Source organism: Oncorhynchus tshawytscha, linkage group LG33, assembly GCF_018296145.1.
Source record: "Oncorhynchus tshawytscha isolate Ot180627B linkage group LG33, Otsh_v2.0, whole genome shotgun sequence".
Taxonomy (NCBI): Eukaryota; Metazoa; Chordata; class Actinopteri; order Salmoniformes; family Salmonidae; genus Oncorhynchus; species Oncorhynchus tshawytscha.
Genome location: NC_056461.1, coordinates 7,277,741 through 7,285,853, shown reverse-complemented (window position 1 = coordinate 7,285,853; position 8,113 = coordinate 7,277,741).

The window sequence follows — 8,113 nt, the reverse complement described above, 5'->3', positions numbered from 1 at the left end:
TCTGCACTGATCTGGAAACATGGGACAGGAAGTCTAATTTGAATTTACCTTCATCTGTTCAGTTCTCTCAGAAGGAGACAAGGAAGCGATTTCCAATCTATCTAGATGCAGCCTGGTCACAAGAGAAGGGTGACCACAGGGTATCTCCAAGAAAGTCCTAGCTAGCCTCAAGCAAGAGGAAACTGAAGGGAAAAAAACTGGGTAAATCAGTGAGTATCCAAATGTTTACAGCACAGAAGATACCGACCCTACCAGTACGCTTGTTTACTGAGCTGCACTGGGTCGTAGGGCAATCATGGTTACATTAAGACACTGTGGAGCCGGCACCAGATAAGTTCAGAAAAAAATATCCCTTTATCCACACTGCTCCATCCAGAATATTGAAATACTGCTAGCTAGCAGTAGCCACAGCAGCCATTATGAAATAGCACGTCGCAATGAACAATGTTCCAAAATGGTTGAGGTGGCTACTGTTAGCTAGCATGAGGATGAAAAGCGCACCAGTATTTCAAGCTTCTCGATGTATCAGTGTGGATACAGGTAACATTGAGTACAGAGGCATATCCCATTCCTGCACTGAAATACGTTTTCCGACCCATATCTCACACCAGGCTTCACAGTGTCTTAATGTAACCATGACTGCATTCTGACCACAGTGCAGCTCACTAAAAAAGCATAATGGTAGGGTCAGTATCTTCTGTTCTCCTTTTGCTGATGTTGGTGAACATGGCTGGCTGAATGTGCTTCTATTTCACAGTCAAATTAAGTCAGCAGTTTGCAGTCATGCCTAATCAAATACTGGTCCATTGCTGCCATCTACAGTAACAGACATTCTTCAGGAAACAAACAGTTTCATTGATGAAACAGTATTATGCTGAGCTCAGATCCAGATGGCAACGTTTAGAGATTTATCAGAATAATAATAATAAAGAGTGACTTGTGTCCGATTTAAAAAATGAATTGTTTTAATCATGTCTTAATGGACTCATTAACCCTTACATAAAATATTCTCTTCTCTCAAGACAAAGAAAATGGCACAATGAAAATATATCTTGGTGACATATCAACATGAAACATCAACTAAAATCCAAATGAACAGAGTATTTTTCTTACAACAAATGCCACTGGTATCAGCTGGATATGAGTGCAGTTCCACTGAAAAACATCAAAAGACACCAGTTTTCGTGATCTGAAAATGACAAAGAAGCATTCTTCTTCAATTCATCTTCATTGTCAGAGTCCGGATCGGCTTTACACTTGACAGGTGATATCACTAAAGTGACCTCTCCAGGTAAGATCGTCAGAGGGTATTAGCTGTTATTACCAAGATGTGGAAAGACTCTCTCAGTAAAAGTGTGTGTGAACGTGTGTATATGTGTGGCATTATCAGGGTTAGAGAATGAGAGTGTTCCTTTGTCCTAGTCCAGCTGCACTCTAATTGTCCTGGTATAGTCTACAGTGAGGAAAATTTGATCATTTTGGTGGGGGAAAAGCTTTGCATGTACCATACAAGTGTGTTAAACCCCAGAACTGGTCTCTAGTCTTTATTTCTCCCTTCCTCAGGGCAGACTCTAATAGAACACCCACCATCCACTCTTCATTTTCCCCAACCACAACATCCTAAGTGTGTAAGCCTGAGTCAAAGCCCTCAGAGCCCAGGACCGAGGGCAATTTATCAAACCTCTCTAGGTTGTCAGGAAGCTGCATGCTGCGCTCCAAGTGTGTGCCAATGGTAAGATCATCAGACAGGACAATTTGTGAGTGTTGGGGTCCAGAATCACAGGATCTGAGTGGAAAGATCAGAGATACTTTAGTCTTAAATCAGTGGTTGATTTTTTGTTGTTGTTGGTGTTCTCGTTGTTTGCACCCTCTTCGGTCTTCTTGTTGACCCGACAATGAACAGGTCAAATTCCTAGTAGTTCCCTACTCTCAGTGATGGAGTTAGCTTGTACATTACATAGTAACATTTGTATGCCCTAGGCAAAGAAACCTGTTGGTTAATGTGTACACCTGGGTACCAAGGCACATACCAGTGATAGTATTTTTCTGAAGAAATAAACTTCAGTTGGTAAAAGTATTTACGAGTGATGGGCACCGATATGGAGAAAGAAAAAAAAAGACATCAGCTGCATTTTTCCGAGTCGATATCAAGATCATATCGGTTTGTAGAACATTAGTGCTGTCGAGTTAATGGTATTAGTTAGTCACAATTTTAGAATTTGCACAAATTTGGCCCTAATTTTTTTTTTTTCCATTAAAAAAAGCAGTGCATTGAGTTACAGGCATACTATGTTTTAACTGTAAGGGACGGAACTCAATTATCTACATCTAAATGTTAATGGAATTTTACCATGAACAACACACATGTCACTGAAACATACAACTATTAATCCTCCCAATGTTTAAGTAGGCCTACTTTCTCTTATCAGTGCTCTTGAAGTTGAACACTTGTGCACGGGCACACCCACACACAGCTTTAAGTACTGTTAAAGCTTCAGACATTCTAAATAAGTGTGACTATAGGAAAAAACTGAATTGCTCTATGGATACAAAAGAACAAGGATCTTTTAAACTTGTACAACAATGTTATGAAAACTCTGTAGCCATCTGTACTGTTCAGATCATTCTAGTCTTCCACTCTCCCTCCCTCCCACACCCGCTCTCTCGCTTACTCTTACACACACACACACCTCGCTCTTGCAAATGCAGCCTAATGTACCTTTGAAGCATCTCTTTGAGTACCCCAACCTGGTCTCCGAGCATTTCATATTATTATGCAAGTAAATCCAATACACTCCATTTAGTATGATACGTTACATTTCGTATGGTCTGTATTCACTTGTGGTTGTCAATCACCCTTTTAGTATAATATGTTACAAATTACAATTCGCATTAGATATATCATTTACGAATTATATTACGAATATTATGCATTTTCAAAATGTACAATATGTTACGAATTCTAGCTAGGTGGCTAACATTAGCTTGGCTAGGGGTTAGGGTTAAGTTTAGGAGTTAGGTTAAAGGGTTAGGGGAAGGGTTAGCTAACACGCTCAGTGGTAAGTAGTTAAAGTTGCTAATCAGCTAAAATGCTAAAGTTGTCGGTGATGAGATTCGAACTCACAACCTTTGGGTTGCTAGACATTCGCGTTATACATCCACCCCGACAAACCACCTTCCTTTTTGTTGTTGTTGAGTAGCCTATTCCTTTTCAGTTCTTCCTGTGTCATCCAAATTTGTGCATAGCCTAGTCAGTGGTCAAGTTATCAGGTTGCTAGCTAGCTAGGTAAACATGACTAGCTGGATAAACAATGTTTATTATCAAACCCCAAAATACCGGCTTGCGACTAGTTTAAAACGGCCCGCGACATGCTCATGAATTCACCACAGAAAGAAGAAAAAAAACATCTCCGGTAATATTGGGCATAACTTTTACATGCTTTTGGCAAGAGGCACATAGTCTTCAGTAATGTAAAGGGGTTGTCACTAGTTACCATAGCCACACAGTTATAAACACCACCTATTTCAAATGTTTGTTTTCATGAAAGCAAATGTTTATCATACATTTTTACGATATATAGGCTATATCGTAAAAGTGAATGAAAACAAAATTGGGCTTTTGGTCTTAGTTTAAGGTTAGGCATAAGGTTAGTGGTGTGCTTAATGTTAGGTTTAGCCAATTTTGACTTTGTGGCTGTGGTAACTATAGACACAATAATGTAAAGGCGCAAGCATTGAATGTAGGCAAAGACTATGGATATACTGACAGGATAAATGTCTCTCCACCCTAACAATGGGAATCGTAGTCCACAAAGCAGAACATCAGGATGTCTAGCTCCCGGCTATCCTTTCTTTGGATTGGTGGATACATGCCATTATTGTAATCCTTTTTTGAATATTTGATCAGAGGTTGTTGACGTCAAACGCCTGTATTCAATGGCGATAAACGCTATGCTACTAGCATCATACCACGAATATGCATAGCCACCTCTAATATAAAGTGTTTTATCTCTAAGTTGCCGTGATCTCACGTGTCATATACAGTGCATTCGGAAAGTATTCAGACAACAAAAATGGTCACTCGGACAGAGCTTCAGAGGTCCTCTGTGGATAGGAGAATCTTCCAGAAGGACAACCATCTCTGAAGCATTCTACCAATCAGGCCTTCATGGTAGTGGCCAGAAGGAAGCCACTCCTCAAATGAAATCACATTTTAATTGTCACATACAGATGCTTAGCAGATGTTATTGCGGGTGTAGAGAAATGCTTGTGATTCTAGCTCCAACAGTGCAGTAATATCTAACAATTCACAGCAATACACACAACCTAAAAGTAAAATAATGGAATTAAGGAATACATAAACATTATGATGAGCAATGTCGGAGTGGCATAGACTAAAATACAGTATATACATATGAGATGAGTAAAGCAAAAACGTGTTAACATTAATGTGACTAGTGTTCACTTATTAAAGTGGCCAGGGATTTCAAGTCTATGTATATGGGGCAGCAGCCTCCAAGGTGCAGGGTTACGTAACCGGGTGGAAGCCGCCTAGTGATGGCTATTTAACAGATGGCCTTGAGATAGAAGCTTTTTTTCAGTCTCTTGGTCCCAGCTTTGATACATCTCTACTGACCTCGCCTTCTGGATGATAATGGGGTGAACAGGCAGTGACTCGAGTGATTGTTGTCCTTGATGATCTTATTGGCCTTCCTGTGACATCGGGTGCTGTAGGTGTCCTGGAGGGCAGGTAGTTTGTCCCCGGTGATGCGTTGGGCAGACCTCACCACCCTCTGGAGAGCCCTGCGGTTGCGGGTAGTGCAGTTGCCATACCAGGCGGTGATACAGCCCGACAGGATGCTCTCAATTGTGCATCTGTAAAGGTTTGTGAGGGTTTTAGGGGCCAAACCATATTTATTCAGTCACATGACAGCCCGCTTGGAGTTTTCCAAAAGGCACATAAAGGACTCACAAACCATGAGAAACAAGATTCTCTGGTCTGATGAAACCAAGATTGAACTCTTTGGCCTGAGTGCCAAGCGTCGCATCTGGAGGAAACCTGGCATCATCCCTACGGTGTATAATGGTGGTGGAAGCATCATGCTGTGGGGATGTTTTTCAGCGGAAGGGACTGGGAGACAAGTCAGGATGGAGGGAAAGATAAACGGAGCAAAGCACAGAGAGATCCTTGATGAAAACCTGCTCCAGAGAGCTCAGGATCTCAGACTGGATCGAAGAACACAAACAAGACAACACAGGAGTGACTTCAGGACAAGTCTCTGAATGTCCTTGAGTGACCCAGCCAGAGCTCGGACTTGAACCCGATCTAACATCTATGGAGAGACATAAAAATGGCTGTGCAGTGATGCTCCCCATCCAACGTGACAGAGCTTGAGATGATCTGCATAGAAGAATGGGAGAAACTCCCCAAATACAGGTGTGCCAAGCTTGTAGCATCATACCCAAGAAGACTGGAGGCTGTAATCGCTGCCAAAGGTGCTTCAACAAAGTACTGAGTAAAGGGTCTGAACACTTATTTAAATGTTATGTTTTTACTTTTACTGTTTTTGCTTTGAAATTATGGGGTATTGTGTGTAGATTGATGAGGGAAACAATCTATTTAATCAATTGTAGTATAAGGCTGTAACGTAACAAAATGTGGAAAAAGGAAAGTGGTCTGAATATTTTCTGAATGCACTGTATGTATACCAGTCAAAAGATTGGACAAACCTGGGATTTTCTTTATTTTACTAGTTTCTACATTGTAGAATAATAGTGAAGACATTAAAACTATGAAATAACACATATGTAATCATGCCGTAAGCAAAAAAGTCTTAAATAAATCAAAAAATATGTTATATTTGAGATTCTTCAAAGTAGCCACCCTTTGCCTGGATGACAGCTTTGCACACTCTTGGCATTCTCTCAACCAGCTTCATGAGGTAGGCACCTGGAAGGCATTTCAATTAACAGTTCTGCCTTGTTAAGATTTAATTTGTGGAATTTCTTTCCTTTTAATGTGTTTGAGCCAATTAGTTGTGTTATGACAAGGTAGGGGTGGTATACAGAAGATAGCCCTATTTGGTAAAAGACCAAGTCCATATTATGGCAAGAACAAATCAAATAAACAAAGAGAAACGACAGTCGATCATTACTTTAAGATATGAAGGACTGACCTAATGCGGTAAATGTCAAGAACTTTGAAAGTTTCTTCAAGTGCAGTCGCAAAAACCATCAAGCGCTATGATGAAACTGGCTCTCACGAGGACTGCCACAGGAAAGGAAGACCCAGAGTTACCTCTGCTGCAGAGGATAAGTTCATTAGAGTTAACTGCACCTCAGATTGCAGCCCAAATAAATGCTTCACAGAGTTCAAGTAACAGACACATCTTTAAGGGAGAATCAGGCCTTCATGGTCAAATTGCTGCAAAGAAAACACTACCAAAGGACCAATAATAAGAAGAGACTTGCTTGGGCCAAGAAACACGAGCAATGGACATTAGAGCAGTGGAAATCTGTCCTTTGGTCTGATGAGTCCAAATTTGAGATTTTTGGTCCAACTGCCGTGTCTTTGTGACGCAGAGTAGGTGAACGGATGATCTCTGGATGATCTCACATATCGCATGTGTGGTTCCCACTGTGAAGCATGGAGGAGGAGGTGTGATGGTGCTTTTCTGGTGACACTTTTCAGAGCTTTATTTAGAATTCAAGGCACACTTAACCAGCATGACAACCACAGTATTCTGCAGCAATACGCCATCCCATCTGGTTTGCGCTTAGTGGGACTATCATTTGTTTTTCAACAGGACAATATGACCCAAAACACACCTCCAGGCTGTGTAATGGTTATTTGACCAAGAAGGAGAGTGATGGAGTGCTGCATCAGATGACCTGGCCTCCACAATCACCCGACCTCATCCCAATTGAGATGGTTTGGGTTGAGTTGGACCGCAGAGTGAAGGAAAAGCAGCTAACAAGTGCTCAGCATATGTGGGAACTCCTTCCAGACTGTTGGAATAGCATTCCTCATGAAGCCGGTTGAGAGAATGTCAAAGCTGTAATCAAGGCAAAGGGTGGCTACATTTTTATTTTTTTAACACTTTTTTGGTTACTACATGATTCCATATGTGTTATTCTTGGTTTTGATGTCTACACTATTATTCTACAATGTAGAAAATAGTGAAAAATAAAGAAAAACCCTAGAATGAGTAGGTGTGTCCAAACTTTTGACTGGTACTGCACATACACACATCAGTATTCCATCAAATAAACCTCATGAGGCAAATAAGCCATTCAGTTTTTTGTTGACCAAATTCGACACTCATTGATCTCCATACAAAAACTCCTTACCTGGTGGGCGAAAAAAACTAGAGAAAAAACGCCACCTGTTGGAGGAAAACATGTATGAGGATAGTAGCAAAGCACCTCTCCATTGAATACAGGCGGTTGACCTCAACAACCCTCATCGAGTATTCAAAAAAGGATTACAATAATGAGATGTATCCACCAATCCAAAGAAAGGATAGGCAGGGGCTAGACAGCCCGCTGTGACAACGACTCCCATCGTTAGGGCGGAGAGACATGTATCTTGTCAGTATATCCATAATATTTGGCCTCTCTTCCTCCCTGCTGTAGCTGTATTCCGTGTCATATTCTGCACCTAAAAGGATCCGTGCGGAAACACGTGCGCTTAAAATGTTCTGTGCAGTGAAGAAATGGAGACGCGATTAATGGCATCAAAAAAAATTGTGGCAAAAAACGTCACTCTTTAACAGGTTATTAACGTTAACAGCCCTATATAACATTTTCACTTTTCTGTTCACTTCCACAGCTCTGTGAAGTCCAGACAACTGCTTGCGGATTGCCCATTGGGCCAGGTCAGGTTAACAGGAATAATAAACCTATCACGATATGCCTTGCTCATATCAATATCATATCTAATTATCAATATTGGTGTCCACCACCAGTATTTACTAAGATTTAAAAAATGGATACAAACTGTAAGTGACAATCCCATTCCTCTGCATCTTCTCCCAAGCTTTGAACTGCAGATTGGCCAGATGTTTAGCCACGTCAATCAGTGCTCCTGAGACCAGCTGTGTATCTGGACCAG